Raw genomic sequence first — 17,485 nt, forward strand, 5'->3', positions numbered from 1 at the left:
CTTGCGTGGATCCCCCAACGTTTCCTTACCCAGAAACCATGCAAACCTCAATTTTAGCTGAATAAATCACTTTTTTCAAAATTTTGTGTGGGAAAGTTGTGGCATCACCGGGCTCACTCAAATTTCCCACCTCCCAGCGTTCCCCTGGGTCTCCCGGTAAAAATGGTGCCTCACTTGTGTGGGAGGCCCAAGTACCTGCGACAGGCAAGGGCCCAAAACGTAGTGATGCGACATCAACATTGCCTATCTCAAAACCACCTGGTTTTGCAAGGGGGGTCTCTTGGGTTTTTGGCCCGGTGCACAGCGGCCATCTAGGGAAACCTAGAAAACCCATACATTTCTGAAAACTAGACACCCGGGGGCTTCCAGGGAGGTATGGCTTGCGTGAATCCCCCAACGTTTCCTTACCCAGAATCCCCTGCAAACCTCAATTTTAGCTGAAAAAATCACTTTTTTCACACTTTTTTGTGTGGGAAAGTTGTGGCATCACCGGGCTCACTCAAATTTCACACCTCCCAGCGTTCCCCTGGGTCTCCCGATAAAAATGGTGCCTCACTTGTGTGGGAGGCCCAAGTACCCGCGACAGGCAAGGGCCCAAAACGTAGTGATGCGACATCAACATTGCCTATCTCAAAACCACCTGGTTTTGCAAGGGGGGTCTCTTGGGATTTTGGCCTGGTGCACGGCGGCCATCTAGGGAAACCTACCAAACCCATACATTTCTGAAAACTAGACACCTGGGGGCTTCCAGGGAGGTATGGCTTGCGTGGATCCCCCAAAGTTTCCTTACCCAGAATCCCCTGCAAACCTCAATTTTAGCTGAAAAAATCACTTTTTTCACACTTTTTTGTGTGGGAAAGTTGTGGCATCACTGGGCTCACTCAAATTTCCCACCTCCCAGCATTCCCCTGGGTCTCCTGGTAAAAATGGTGCCTCACTTGTGTGGGAGGCCCAAGTACCCGCGACAGGCAAGGGCCCAAAACGTGGTGATGCGACATCAACATTGCCGGGTTTTGCAAGGGGGGTCTCTTGGGTTTTTGGCCCGGTGCACGGCGGCCATCTAGGGAAACCTACCAAACCCATACATTTCTGAAAACTAGACACCTGGGGGCCTCCAGGGAGGTATGTCTTGCGTGGATCCCCCAACGTTTCCTTACCCAGAAACCCTGCAAACCTCAATTTTAGCTGAATAAATCACTTTTTTCAAAATTTTGTGTGGGAAAGTTGTGGCATCACCGGGCTCACTCAAATTTCCCACCTCCCAGCGTTCCCCTGGGTCTCCCGGTAAAAATGGTGCCTCACTTGTGTGGGAGGCCCAAGTACCTGCGACAGGCAAGGGCCCAAAACGTAGTGATGCGACATCAACATTGCCTATCTCAAAACCACCTGGTTTTGCAAGGGGGGTCTCTTGGGTTTTTGGCCCGGTGCACAGTGGCCATCTAGGGAAACCTAGAAAACCCATACATTTATGAAAACTAGACACCCGGGGGCTTCCAGGGAGGTATGGCTTGCGTGAATCCCCCAACGTTTCCTTACCCAGAACCCCCTGCAAACCTCAATTTTAGCTGAAAAAATCACTTTTTTCACACTTTTTTGTGTGGGAAAGTTGTGGCATCACCGGGCTCACTCAAATTTCACACCTCCCAGCGTTCCCCTGGGTCTCCCGATAAAAATGGTGCCTCACTTGTGTGGGAGGCCCAAGTACCCGCAACAGGCAAGGGCCCAAAACGTAGTGATGCAACATCAACATTGCCTATCTCAAAACCACCTGGTTTTGCAAGGGGGGTCTCTTGGGTTTTTGGCCCGATGCACGGCGGCCATCTAGGGAAACCTACCAAACCCATACATTTCTGAAAACTAGACACCCGGGGGCTTCCAGGGAGGTATGTCTTGCGTGGATCCCCCAACGTTTCCTTACCCAGAAACCCTGCAAACCTCAATTTTAGCTGAATGAATCACTTTTTTCAAAATTTTTTGTGTGGGAAAGTTGTGGCATCACCGGGCTCATTCAAATTTCCCACCTCCCAGCGTTCCCCTGGGTCTCCCGGTAAAAATGGTGCCTCACTTGTGTGGGAGGCCCAAGTACCCGCGACAGGCACGGGGCCCAAAACGTAGTGATGCGACATCAACATTGCCTATCTCAAAACCACCTGGTTTTGCAAGGGGTTCTCTTGGGTTTTTGGCCCGGTGCACGGCGGCCATCTAGGGAAACCTACCAAACCCATACATTTCTGAAAACTAGACACCCGGAGGCTTCCAGGGAGGTATGGCTTGCGTGGAGCCCCAAACGTTTCCCTACCCAGAATCCCCTGCAAACCTCAATTTTAGCTGAAAAAATCACTTTTTCACACTTTTTTGTGTGGGAATGTTGTGGCATCACCGGGCTCACTCAAATTTCCCACCTCCCAGTGTTCCCCTGGGTCTCCCAGTAAAAATGGTGCCTCACTTGTGTGGGAGGCCCAAGTACCCGCGACAGGCAAGGGCCCAAAACGTAGTGATGCGACATCAACATTGCCTATCTCAAAACCACCTGGTTTTGCAAGGGGGGTCTCTTGGGTTTTTGGCCCGGTGCACGGCGGCCATCAAGGGAAACCTACCAAACCCATACATTTCTGAAAACTAGACACCCGGGGGCTTCCAGGGAGGTATGGCTTGCGTGGATCCCCCAATGTTTCCTTACCCAGAATCCCCTGCAAACCTCAATTTTAGCTGAAAAAATCACTTTTTTCACACTTTTTTGTGTGGGAAAGTTGTGGCATCACCCGGCTCACTCAAATTTCACACCTCCCAGCATTCCCCTGGGTCTCCCGGTAAAAATGGTGCCTCACTTGTGTGGGAGGCCAAAGTACCCGCGACAGGCAAGGGCCCAAAACGTAGTGATGCGACATCAACATTGCCTATCTCTAAACCACCTGGTTTTGCAAGGGGGGTCTCTTGGGTTTTTGGCCCGGTGCACAGCGGCCATCTAGGGAAACCTAGAAAACCCATACATTTCTGAAAACTAGACACCCGGGGGCTTCCAGGGAGGTATGGCTTGCGTGGATCCACCAACGTTTCCTTACCCAGAATCCCCTGCAAACCTCAATTTTAGCTGAAAAAATCACTTTTTTCACACTTTTTTGTGTAGGAAAGTTATGGCATCACCGGGCTCACTCAAACTTCCCACCTCCCAGTGTTCCCCTGGGTCTCCTGGTAAAAATGGTGCCTCACTTGTGTGGGAGGCCCAAGTACCCGCGACAGGCAAGGGCCCAAAACGTAGTGATGCGACATCAACATTGCCTATCTCAAAACCACCTGGTTTTGCAAGGGGGGTCTCTTGGGTTTTCGGCCCGGTGCACGGCGGCCATCTAGGGAAACCTAGAAAACCCATACATTTCTGAAATCTAGACACCCGGGGGCTTCCAGGGAGGTATGGCTTGCGTGGATCCCCCAACGTTTCCTTACCCAGAATCCCCTGCAAACCTCAATTTTAGCTGAAAAAATCACTTTTTTCACACTTTTTTGTGTAGGAAAGTTGTGGCATCACCGGGCTCACTCAAATTTCACACCTCCCAGCATTCCCCTGGGTCTCCCAGTAAAAATTGTGCCTCACTTGTGTGGGAGGCATGTTAGACTTGGGGGTCTCTGGTTGGCGCAAGGTTGCCCTTGTGTCAAGCAGGAACCCTCTCCTCTACGTCAGGGCGCAGGATAACCCCTCGTGAATGACCCTTGCTCACCCTCTAGGTGCGTGGCGTGAGCAGCCAAGGCGATTCCTCAGGCGTTGTTGGTTAAGCACTTACAATCATACACACAGTAAATACATCAATCCCCCCAGAAACGGACACCAGACTTGGATATATAGAAAAATACGCTTCTTTATGTAAAAATAAGGATATATATCTCAGCAGACTTATCACAAGACCAATAACGGTTTCGCTATGCCACCAGGTTGTAAAGCAGGCAAATGTTCTCTGTTCGCAGCTTCAAATGGAGACTTTGTAGTCTCTTGCAAATGTTACTTGTGGTTCCAGTACTCACAGCGATCGGCTCCTGCGAACGGGGAAATAAGGCGTTGCGGGCCCCGAGCCCGATACTGGAGCTTCTTTCGTGATGTGGAGAGTCGGCACAGGTCGGTGCGACTCTCAGCTTCGGAAGTGTTCTTGGGTCCTCAATCGGCAGGTGTGGGCAAGTAGGCAGGCGCGGCCAGCGACCCTTTAGCACGGCGGTGCAGGGGGGTCTCCACAGCGGGGGCGGCGCGGCCTGAGATGTCCGGGGATAGCGAAGCGGGGTCGCAGGGCACGGTCAGTGCAGCTGGATGACCCGGCGTAGATCACAGTCGTCGGACGGTTTCCGGCGGGAGGGGTGATAGCACGGTCAGCGCGCTCCAGTAGCAGGCGGTGACAGGGATGCAGGCGACCTGGCCCGGGGACCGAGAGCGGCTCTGGACGGAGCGGGGCTCTCACGGGTTTGAGGCAGGCAAGCTTCTGAGTGTCACGGCCCTAGGAGGGGCGATGAGGGGCGCAGACTCTTTCCAGCGGGATGCACACACGGCTCGAATTGGAGGACGAGCAAAAGCACAGAGAACCCACTGGTCCTGGGGTTCAGTTCAGGGGGCAAGCTCAGATCAAGCCCTTGGAGAATGTTCAAGCACAAAGTAGCAAAGTCTTTTCAGTAAGTCTCTTCCTCTCCTTTCTCAGCAAGGCAAGCAGCAGGCCAGCTCCTCCAGCGTCTTCTTCTCCTTCTAGTCGGGCAGAGGTTCTTTGTGGTAAACAGGATTCTGATTTCTTAGGAGCCAGGCTCCTACTTTTATACCATGATTCTTTTGTTCTTTAGCGCCAGGGGGCCTAGGCCTGGCTCAGTCCAGTTCTGGAGCACTTTGTTATGGTGACTCTGCTCTTTCCTTTCAGCAGCAGGGCAGAGACATCAGCCGCTCCACAGGGGGCGGCGCCGGCTTTGTGGTGGCAGAGCACAGGTCTATTCAAGAGTCAAGGTGTACTCCTCCCACCCATCCTGGTGTCACCTCTCTACCCACCACCTGGCAGCCAACCTGTCTCTGGGGATTCCCCAACCCTGCTCCTTACTGTTGCTAGGCAGAACACACACACAGCATAGGCGGACTGGAATGGTCAGGTCAGTAAATACTAACTTTCTAAAAGTAGTATTTACAAACCCAGGATATTAAAATAAACTTGACTACAAGAAGTATTTTATTATTCTGAGTTCAGGCATACTAAACTTGACATTCTACCATGCTCTCTGAGTCCACTGGGGTCACAGCGTGTAGTGACTCCAGCAGCCCATTCTGGCCTATGGAGAGCAGGTAGCCTTCAATAGTGAAAAACGAAAATGGCTGTAATTCACTACTAGGATATGCCACACACATCAGGGCATGTCCTACCTTATGCCTACAATGCACCCTGCCCTTGGGCCTACCAGAGGGGTGGCTAATATGTAGGTAAGGGAAGGTTTAGGGACTGGCAAGTGGGGGCACTTGCGCAGTCAGCGCGACGGTCCCAGACCGCGCACAGGGTCTGCGGCGGCAGACCCTAGACACATTTTACACGGCCGCTTTCCGTGGGTGGCGCAACCAGTGCTGCAAGCCCACCAGCAGCATTGGCATTCACAAGCCCTGGCACCCCTGGTGCACTCTACTGGGGACTGACAGTGAATCCAATAAACCAATCATGGACATCAATTACAGGTACACTTTACCTAGGGAGCACTTGCACTGCGGCACGGATTAGCCGTGGCGCAGTGCCCTGAGCGGACAACACCAGCAAAACAATTGAGGCACACCATCAAAAAGTGGAAGGGAAACTCACGCCAAGGTGCCAGGTCTAACAAGGCCCAAGTACCCGCGACAGGCAAGGGCCCAAAACGTAGTGATGCGACATCAACATTGCCTATCTCAAAACCACCTGGTTTTGCAAGGGGGGTCTCTTGGGTTTTTGGCCCGGTGCACAGCGGCCATCAAGGGAAACCTACCAAACCCATACATTTCTGAAAACTAGACACCCGGGGGCTTCCAGGGAGGTATGGCTTGCGTGGATCCCCCAAAGTTTCCTTACCCAGAATCCCCTGCAAACCTCAATTTTAGCTGAAAAAATAACTTTTTTCACACTTGTTTGTGTGGGAAAGTTGTGGCATCACCGTGCTCACTCAAATTTCCCACCTCCCAGCGTTCCCCTGGGTCTCCTGGTAAAAATGGTGCCTCACTTGTGTGGGAGGCCCAAGTACCCGCGACAGGCAAGGGCCCAAAACGTAGTGATGCGACATCAACATTGCCTGGTTTTGCAAGGGGGGTCTCTTGGGTTTTAGGCCCGGTGCACGGCGGCCATCTAGGGAAACCTACCAAACCCATACATTTCTGAAAACTAGACACCCGGGGGCTTCCAGGGAGGTATGGCTTGTGTGGATCCCCCAACGTTTCCTTACCCAGAATCCCCTGCAAACCTCAATTTTAGATGAAAAAATCACTTTTTTCATACTTTTTTGTGTGGGAAAGTTGTGGCATCACTGGGCTCACTCAAATTTCCCACCTCCCAGTGTTCCCCTGGGTCTCCCGGTAAAAATGGTGCCTCACTTGTGTGGGAGGCCCAAGTACCCGCGACAGGCAAGGGCCCAAAACGTAGTGATGCGACATCAACATTGCCTATCTCAAAACCACCTGGTTTTGCAAGGGGGGTCTCTTGGGTTTTCGGCCCGGTGCACGGCGGCCATCTAGGGAAACCTACCAAACCCATACATTTCTGAAAACTAGACACCCGGGGACTTCTAGGGAGGTATGGCTTGTGTGGATTCCCCAATGTTTCCTTACCCAGAATCCCCTGCAAACCTCAATTTTAGCTGAAAAAATCACTTTTTTCACACTTTTTTGTGTGGGAAAGTTGTGGCATCACTGGGCTCACTCAAATTTCACACCTCCCAGCGTTCCCCTGGGTCTCCCTGTAAAAATGGTGCCTCATTTGTGTGGGAGGCCCAAGTACCCGCGACAGGCAAGGGCCCAAAACGTAGTGATGCGACATCAACATTGCCTATCTCAAAACCACCTGGTTTTGCAAGGGGGTCTCTTGGGTTTTTGGCCCGGTGCACGGCGGCCATCTAGGGAAACCTACCAAACCCATACATTTCTGAAAACTAGACACCCGGGGGCTTCCAGGGAGGTATGGCTTGCGTGGATTCCCCAACGTTTCCTTACCCAGAATCCCCAGCAAACCTCAATTTTAGCTGAAAAAATCACTTTTTTCACACTTTTTTGTGTGGGAAAGTTGTGGCATCACCGGGCTCACTCAAATTTCACACCTCCCAGCGTTCCCCTGGGTCTCCCGGTAAAAATGATGCCTCACTTGTGCGGGAGGCCCAAGTACCCGCGACAGGCAAGGGCCCAAAACGTAGTGATGCGACATCAACATTGCCTATCTCAAAACCACCTGGTTTTGCAAGGGGGGTCTCTTGGGTTTTTGGCCCGGTGTACGGCGGCCACCTAGGGAAACCTACCAAACCCATACATTTCTGAAAACTAGACACCCGGGGGCTTCCAGGGAGGTATGGCTTGCATGGATCCCCCAAAATTTCCTTACCCAGAATCCCCTGCAAACCTCAATTTTAGCTGAAAAAAATCACTTTTTTTAACACTTTTTTGTGTGGGAAAGTTGTGGCATCACCGGGCTCACTCAAATTTCCCACCTCCCAGCATTCCCCTGAGTCTCCTGGTAAAAATTGTGCCTCACTTGTGTGGGAGGCCCAAGTACCCGCGACAGGCAAGGGCCCAAAACGTAGTGATGCGACATCAACATTGCCTATCTCAAAACCACCTGGTTTTGCAAGGGGGGTCTTTTGGGTTTTTGGCCCGGTGCACAGCGGCCATCTAGGGAAACCTACCAAACCCATACATTTCTGAAAACTAGACACCTGGGGGCTTCCAGGGAGGTATGGCTTGCGTGGATCCCCCAACGTTTCCTTACCAGGAATCCCCTGCAAACCTCAATTTTAGCTGAAAAAATCACTTTTTTCACACTTTTTTCACACTTTTTTGCGTGGGAAAGTTGTGGCATCACCGGGCTCACTCAAATTTCCAACCTCCCAGCGTTCCCCTGGGTCTCCCGGTAAAAATGATGCCTCACTTGTGCGGGAGGCCCAAGTACCCGCGACAGGCAAGGGCCCAAAACGTAGTGATGCGACATCAACATTGCCTATCTCAAAACCACCTGGTTTTGCAAGGGGGGTCTCTTGGGTTTTTGGCCCGGTGTACGGCGGCCACCTAGGGAAACCTACCAAACCCATACATTTCTGAAAACTAGACACCCGGGGGCTTCCAGGGAGGTATGGCTTGCGTGGATCCCCCAACGTTTCCTTACCCAGAATCCCCTGCAAACCTCAATTTTAGCTGAAAAAATCACTTTTTTCACACTTTTTTGTGTGGGAAAGTTGTGGCATCACTGGGCTCACTCAAATTTCACACCTCCCAGCGTTCCCCTGGGTCTCCCGGTAAAAATGGTGCCTCACTTGTGTGGGAGGCCCAAGTACCCGCGACAGGCAAGGGCCCAAAACGTAGTGATGCGACATCAACATTGCCTATCTCAAAACCACCTGGTTTTGCAAGGGGGGTCTCTTTGGTTTTTGGCCCGCTGCACGGCGGCCATCTAGGGAAACCTACCAAACCCATACATGTCTGAAAACTAGACACCTGGGGGCTTCCAGGGAGGTATGGCTTGCATGGATCCCCCAAAATTTCCTTACCCAGAATCCCCTGCAAACCTCAATTTTAGCTGAAAAAAATTACCTTTTTTTAACACTTTTTTGTGTGGGAAAGTTGTGGCATCACCGGGCTCACTCAAATTTCCCACCTCCCAGCATTCCCCTGAGTCTCCTGGTAAAAATTGTGCCTCACTTGTGTGGGAGGCCCAAGTACCCGCGACAGGCAAGGGCCCAAAACGTAGTGATGCGACATCAACATTGCCTATCTCAAAACCACCTGGTTTTGCAAGGGGGGTCTTTTGGGTTTTTGGCCCGGTGCACGGCGGCCATCTAGGGAAACCTACCAAACCCATACATTTCTGAAAACTAGACACCTGGGGGCTTCCAGGGAGGTATGGCTTGCGTGGATCCCCCAACGTTTACTTACCAGGAATCCCCTGCAAACCTCAATTTTAGCTGAAAAAATCACTTTTTTCACACTTTTTTCACACTTTTTTCACACTTTTTTGCGTGGAAAAGTTGTGGCATCACCGGGCTCACTCAAATTTCCCACCTCCCAGCGTTCCCCTGGGTCTCCCGGTAAAAATGGTGCCTCACTTGTGTGGGATGCCCAAGTACCCGCGACAGGCAAGGGCCCAAAACGTAGTGATGCAACATCAACATTGCCTATCTCAAAACCACCTGGTTTTGCAAGGGGGGTCTCTTGGGTTTTTGGCCCGGTGCACGGCGGCCATCTAGGGAAACCTACCAAACCCATACATTTCTGAAAACTAGACACCCGGGGGCTTCCAGGGAGGTAAGGCTTGCGTGGATTCCCCAATGTTTCCTTACCCAGAATCCCCTGCAAACCTCAATTTTAGCTGAAAAAATCACTTTTTTCATACTTTTTTGTGTGGGAAAGTTGTGGCATCACCGGGGTCACTCAAATTTCACACCTCCCAGCATTCCCCTGGGTCTCCCGGTAAAAATGGTGCCTCACTTGTGTGGGAGGCCCAAGTACCCGCGACAGGCAAGGGCCCAAAACATAGTGATGCGACATCAACATTGCCTATCTCAAAACTACCTGGTTTTGCAAGGGGTGTCTCTTGGGTTTTTGGCCCGGTGCACGGCGGCCATCTAGGGAAACCTACCAAACCCATACATTTCTGAAAACTAGACACCCGGGGACTTCCAGGGAGGTATGGCTTGCGTGGAAACCCCAACGTCTCCTTACCCAGAATCCCCTGCAAACCTCAATTTTAGCTGAAAAAAATCACTTTTTTCACACTTTTTTGTGTGGGAAAGTTGTGGCATCACCGGGCTCACTCAAATTTCACACCTCCCAGCGTTCCCCTGGGTCTCCTGGTAAAAATGGTGCCTCACTTGTGTGGGAGGCCCAAGTACCCGCGACAGGCAAGGGCCCAAAACGTAGTGATGCGACATCAACATTGCCTATCTCAAAACCACCTGGTTTTGCAAGGGGGGTCTCTTGGGTTTTTGGCCCGGTGCACGGCGGCCATCTAGGGAAACCTACCAAACCCATACATTTCTGAAAACTAGACACCCGGGGGCTTCCAGGGAGGTATGGCTTGTGTGGATTCCCCAACGTTTCCTTACCCAGAATCCCCTGCAAACCTCAATTTTAGCTGAAAAAATCACTTTTTTCACACTTTTTTGTGTGGGAAAGTTGTGGCATCACCGGGCTCACTCAAATTTCCCACCTCCCAGCGTTCCCCTGGGTCTCCCGGTAAAAATGGTGCCTCACTTGTGTCGGAGGCCCAAGTACCCGCGACAGGCAAGGGCCCAAAACGTAGTGATGCGACATCAACATTGCCTATCTCAAAACCACCTGGTTTTGCAAGGAGGTCTCTTGGGTTTTTGGCCCGGTGCACGGCGGCCATCTAGGGAATCCTACCAAACCCATACATTTCTGAAAACTAGACACCCGGGGGCTTCCAGGGAGGTATGGCTTGCGTGAATCCCCCAACGTTTCCTTACCCAGAATCCCCTGCAAACCTCAATTTTAGCTGAAAAAATCACTTTTTTCACACTTTTTTGTGTGGGAAAGTTGTGGCATCACCGGGCTCACTCAAATTTCACACCTCCCAGCGTTCCCCTGGGTCTCCCGGTAAAAATGGTGCCTCACTTGTGTGGGAGGCCCAAGTACCCGCGACAGGCAAGGGCCCAAAACGTAGTGATGCGACATCAACATTGCCTATCTCAAAACCACCTGGTTTTGCAAGGGGGGTCTCTTGGGTCTTTGGCCCGGTGCACGGCGGCCATCTAGGGAAACCTACAAAACCCATACATTTCTGAAAACTAGACACCTGGGGGCTTCCAGGGAGGTATGGCTTGCGTGGATCCCCCAACGTTTCCTTACCCAGAATCCCCTGCAAACCTCAATTTTAGCTGAAAAAATCACTTTCTTCACACTTTTTTGTGTGGGAAAGTTGTGGCATCACTGGGCTCACTCAAATTTCCCACCTCCCAGCGTTCCCCTGGGTCTCCCGGTAAAAATGGTGCCTCACTTGTGTGGGAGGCCCAAGTACCCGTGACAGGCAAGGGCCCAAAACGTAGTGATGCGACATCAACATTGCCTATCTCAAAACCACCTGGTTTTGCAAGGGGGGTCTCTTGGGTTTGTGGCCCGGTGCACGGCGGCCATCTAGGGAAACCTACCAAACCCATACATTTCTGAAAACTAGACACCCGGGGGCTTCCAGGGAGGTATGGCTTGCGTGGATCCCCCAACGTTTCCTTACCCAGAATCCCCTGCAAACCTCAATTTTAGCTGAAAAAATCACTTTTTTCACACTTTTTTGTGTGGGAAAGTTGTGGCATCACCGGGCTCACTCAAATTTCACACCTCCCAGCGTTCCCCTGGGTCTCCAGGTAAAAATGGTGCCTCACTTGTGTGGGAAGCCCAAGTACCCGCGACAGGCAAGCCCTTACCGAAGTCGAATACTACATTTAGTGGTTAACCTGTCTTTTTATAGCATTCGAAGACTATTTTATGCTTATTTTAGTATTCAGTAGTATTCTTTTTGGGAAGGCTAGTGCATGAAGACTACTGATATGTAAGTGATATTTCTTGAACACTAACAGAATACTAAGCAAATACTTATTTGCTAATCATATAGTCTTCATTTACAATGCAGAACATTTAGTGAATACAAACAATTTGAATACTACTGGACCACTATTAACATTCTACTCAAGCTTCTGAATCGTAGCAGAATTGTGAACCATTAAATATTAAAAAGATGTCCAAAGCATTTTGTGTCCAAACTGTTAAAGCGAAACCGAGCGGTATGGCTAGGTTAATAATATATCACATTATTAACAAATAAACAGGTGCACTAGCAGATGCTTAGTTACACATGTATAGGTCGGAGGATCTTACAACTTCCTCCATTAATATATTAGTATGAATTAATGGTCAAAGTATCCCAGCACTTATGACCATTTGTTCATATGACTATGGTTTATTTTCAACAGTCCAAAGATTACAATAAAGTAAAAGTATATGGGTTTTTATCAGTAACACAATGAACAATCTCCACATATGACTGAGACGCATAGCCCACCTTAATTTGTCAATGAAAACTCTTTAAACTAAATGGTTAGCAGAAATTTAATTTTCTTATTGATAATAGTACACAACAGTGTGAATTTCCTATGGATAGATGTGCCAAAATCTAGCTTTTACACAACATTTAAAATGTATTTAAAATGTACTTAAAATGTACTTATAAAAACATTTTGTAAAAGTAAACACATAGCCTTACGGGTGCCCTGGTAATTACTTGTTTACAGTGGGGGAGAGGCCGGGTTGCAGTTAAAAGTGATGTGAATATAACATTTCCTAGTAATTACAGGGTGGAGTACCCCCAGATCAGTTTTCAAACCTGCCGAAATGTATGGTATAGACCTTTTAAACATCTAGGCAAGTAGATTTTGGTAGGGATACGTATCACAAGGTCAATCTTAGAATCAAGTACATAACTTTCCATTAAACAATAGAGAGAATCCAGGTGACCACATACTGTGTTACATAACAGACAATGTAGTTCAATCCACTACTTAGAGAAAGTGGCTCCTATATCATGTTGTGGTACTGCTAATACAACAGCATCCACTAATCTCTCTCATAGTGATTTGGAAATTCGCATACAAATGACAATTTTGTGGTACAAACAAAGCAGCAACTTCCTAGTATTTCCGAAATATACACTGCAATTATCTGGTTCCAACTTGGATTAACTTGATGGACATTGCAGTCACTGGAATATGTGTTTATACAAGGCATCGGATTTAATAGTGCCAAGTTGTGAGTTTTTCTATTTATTTCTGTGACCTGGATAAATTTCAACACTTTTCCAAACTGCATTTGTGAATTATCTAAATATTTTATTGTACTTTGGTCCCGTCTGACTAGTTTGTTGTAGTTTGCTGCATACACATAGCAATAACCCTTCCTTAAACTAATTTTATCATATGATGCTACTTTCCTTTCGAAGTATACAGATACTCTTTTTTGCGCTGCCAGGAACTCATCATTTGTTAAATCTTTTATAGTCACTTTCCCCATTTGAAAGCACCCATCAATTATCTCCATTCTCTCCACACGTATCGATGGATCCATAAGTCTATTGACTGCATTTTCTATCTCGCTATCAATATTATAGGTTGCTTTTAGTAATGGTATCATCTGAATTAATGTCACAGTATTTAGGATTTGCATTTCTACATTTTGTGTTCCAGAGATGTGGGACACTATGTAGCCATTTAGGTCTTCAAAATGAAAACAGTTATTTGAAAAGAGTGGGCCATTGTGACGTACACAGTCTGAAAGATGCACTAACTGATGAATATTCATAGTCATGAACCTCTGATCATACAGGTCTCCAAAAAATTTGACAAAGGTGAGCAAGCAAGTCTCTGCTCGGTCGATTTCTGAAAATGTTAGACTTTCTTTATCTAGTAAATATATTCCTTTTGAGAAGAGGCAAAAATGTATAAATAACTGATTGGGTAATACATCAGCTAGTACTGGAATTCCCCAGAAGAGCAAGAAGTTTCTGTATTCAGAGGATTTCCATAAATGGACATCTTCAAGGCTACGAGGAGGTCTTGATATGTTAAGTGGAGGCTTGATCGCCTGTAATCTCTTGCTAACAAGTTCTCTGTAAGAGTGTGCTGAAAAGCATGACTTCTCATATTGCTTCCCGAACCATAATGTGAGCATTAGTTTCATTACACCAGCGCAGACCCCATGCATATAATCTAAACGAAATCCCTTAATACATGGGAAAAGGGAAAGGAACAGAAACCGGAAAGGGCCTTTCACACCACGAACTGAATATTCATGTTCACCCTGTTGTATTTTAGCTAATGTTTCATTTATATCATTCTTCAGATTTTCTGTTGTTCGTGGTGGTCCTTTAGGATCATCATCATTGTAAGGAAAAACATGACAATGCCCCATTCCAGATCTTGAAGTCCTGCCTGGCTGTAAACAGGACCAACAGCTAAATTTCCCATTGAACTCCTTACTGTTGGTAACCAAACAACGAGCTGGTAGATCACAAGTACATGAAAGTAGTGCAGCACGACATACAAAAACAGAGCCTGTATGATCTGTAAACATAACTCCATTTTCCAACTGACTCAATTCCTCAGTTAAAGGATGTAGGTATATATGGCTTTCTTTGCCCAATCCAAATTCCATAGACAAGCATGTTTTCTTTTGCTTTGCGTTTTGTTATGGAGAGCTCATTAATCATCAAATACACAGGCCACATACTTAGTTTACTACTTTTAAAAATGTTCACTCCATCTGTGTTCAGAACAAAAGAGATATTGTTTTCATTACTTAATATCCCCTCATCAAACAGGTTTTTATATCCAATTCCATCATAAACATCACCTATTACAGAGTTTCCATTCTGTTTGTAGTGTTCATATCTGTGGGTTCTCACTTCCTCCGTAAAATCTCTCCTCTTAAACATAGTATTTAGCTGTTCAATTATGGAATGTTGGACAAAAAATGCAACAGCACCAGGCTCTGTAAGATCCTTTAGACAATGGGTGTTAGTGCATATCTTTTCATTATCGCTGATGCTTTCATAGCAAGAGGAACAGTAGTTTCTTATCTTAGGAATAGTGATGTATTTTTTTATAAACATCTTAAGTTTGAATAACGAGTTAATCATTTTATTAGGCACTGGTAAAATGCAGCAGATTAAGTCCAGTAGTGCCCCTAATGCCTCATCAGAAATTCTAAATCTAACCGCAAAGCAAATGATAAGCAGTAGGACAGCTTGCACAGTGTGTCGTGAACCTTTAAATAAAAAATTGTCTTCTTGGATTTCATGACTTTTAGAATTATTAATTTCGCCCTCATTTACAATAGTTATATTGTTTACAACATTCACTGTAAAGTCTTGTGCTTCAAAACCGATTTCATTGTCTTCTGGATCAAAATTATTTTCTCTTTCATCTGCATATTCATTCTGATGCCCAGATGTGTGTAATTCCTCATAAGCCTCTTCATCAAAATCATATGTTGGAGTACGTAAATTATATTCCATAGTAAAGGATGAGACTACTTCAGTTTATCACCAATTGCATTGGAACGTATGATATTTTTATTAAACAAGCTCACCAAAGACACAACCACTTTGGGGTTCAAAGCAATTGGGGGCCTCAGGCATCAGAAAAGACTTCACTCAGTGGGACCTAATCGGGATTTCCAGGTTGTGAGACCTCCACACGGGTAGAGAGATGATGTCATTTGAACGGCTAGAGAACAAATATGAAGTGGCCAAAACATGTTGCCCAAAACAGTGGGGGAAATTTTTGGGATAAATGGAATATATATCGGGGAGTCCCTGCCTCCGGTGGTTGACACAACCCTTGCCATGAATCAAGCAGAAATTATCTGACGGGAACAGCATACCAGGAGATAAGGAGGACAGCGGCCCTGCAAGGCCCTTTGGCAACACTCTGGGGGGGGGGAGGGGTGGTACTGCTTAAGCGTGTTTGTAATATTGATGATGTAAAGACGTAATTCTGCGCTGTTACAATAAAAAGATTTATTTTAAAAAAAATAGAACCAGAGAATTTATTGTGGAGCGCCCAACATTCCAATGTTCTAATTTTTATTGAATGTTTAGAGCTCCCATCCAGGTAGGGTGAAGGGTGAAGCATCTGAAGTTCCTGAGTGTGCCCCATCTGCAGGGGATCCCGACTGCTGCAGCCAAGTCCAAGTGAATCTGGTGCACACCAAGCAGCCACACTCAGCAGGCGCTGAGTCTCTCACAGGCCAAAGGGAGTGACTAGCGTTCATAACTGGGTGTCAGGCACTATGATATATGTGCTTCAAAAGGTTGGGCTAGAGAGCCCTGTTTTTTTATGATTCTCTTATCAGTCTCATCTCCTTCCTAAGATGTGCCCAGGTCCCGTTATGGTGACCTGGCACTAAATCAAAGAACACCCTTGGAAGTGTACAGGTGAAGCCTAACTCTTCCCTCTCCAGTTTGCGTCTCACCCAGCTTCTAGGAATGCAACAATACACAAATCTGTCTGTGGGATTACTCTATGTCCTCTGCATGTTTCACCAATGCTGGACTGAGTTTTACTATTCATTCATTCCTAAAAACTTTATTTCGGCAATCAAATGCCATAAAAACATCAATAAAACAAGCAATAAAATTCAATGACTTCATAAAATATACACAGTTAAAAAGGTAGTGTTAAAATTCGTTAGAGTGCTAAACAGTAATCCAAATAGTAGAATTGATGTAGCCCCTCCCAGAACCCGAAATGTAGCCAGAAAAATCCAATATTATGATCACTCATATAATTCCTGCAATGTCATTCTACTATTCAAAGGCACACCTACACCCACTCAAACATTCTAAAGCACTTACCAATATTAAATGTTTGTGCTATGGACCTCGTTTTTTAGAAAGTCTTTTTTTTGCTCCTGCTTCTGCCATTACTCCTACGATATAAAAAGAATCTTGAGCCATGAACAATTTTGTGCTAAAATAAAAACCTCTATGTATATGTGTACTTATTTACATACACCCTCTGCATACTCTGCAAGACAAATGGATCCACCCTGAATCCAGGAAGACCGTCACACATGCACTCATCACCAACAGGCTGGACTACAGGAACGCTCTCTATGCCGGAATCAACAAATCTCTACTTCACAAGACTGTCCAGAACGCTGCAGCCAGACTCGTCCTCAGCATCCCACAACACGACCACATTACCCAGCACCTCTACTGGCTCCCCGTCAAAAGGAGAGTGACCTTCAAGCTGCTCACACACGCCTACAAAGCGCCCTCCACAACACCGGACCCCAACACCTCAACAAAAGAATCTCCTTCTTTGCACCCAGGAGAAAACCACACACAGCAGCATGCTGCCATTTCAATTGAAGGACTCGGTGGTTCCATTTATGATAGGACTGTTTGCATGATATGGCGCAAGCGCACAGACAGTGCTTAGCCCTTGACCCTTGCTTGTACTGTCTACCAAAGTACAAAATGATGTGTCTATCTCCCATCACATAGGTCTCTGGATGCAGACCCTCGATATACACCACCCTTTGGGGTAAAAAGACAATTATGGCCATTTACTATCCTGCCACTAGACGAGAATAGAAACCTTTCTCTTCTCAATACTGAAAACCCTGACTTCGAGATTATTTGCTCCCCTGTGAAATGGATCCAAATAAGAGAAACATTTTTGCTGGAAATGTCGTATTTAAATTCCAAAGTGCAGCATCTGGATTAAAAGGTTAAAAATATGCCAA

At 47.2% G+C, this 17,485-nt stretch overlaps 1 pseudogene; it reads right to left on the reverse strand.

The window, feature by feature from the left end:
* Window positions 1-12,793: 12,793 nt before the first annotated feature.
* On the reverse strand, window positions 12,794-15,248 carry LOC146866645 (uncharacterized; annotated as a pseudogene).
* Window positions 15,249-17,485: the final 2,237 nt, after the last annotated feature.

Source organism: Triturus cristatus, chromosome 1_2 (assembly GCF_964204655.1).
Source record: "Triturus cristatus chromosome 1_2, aTriCri1.1, whole genome shotgun sequence".
NCBI lineage: Eukaryota > Metazoa > Chordata > Amphibia > Caudata > Salamandridae > Triturus > Triturus cristatus.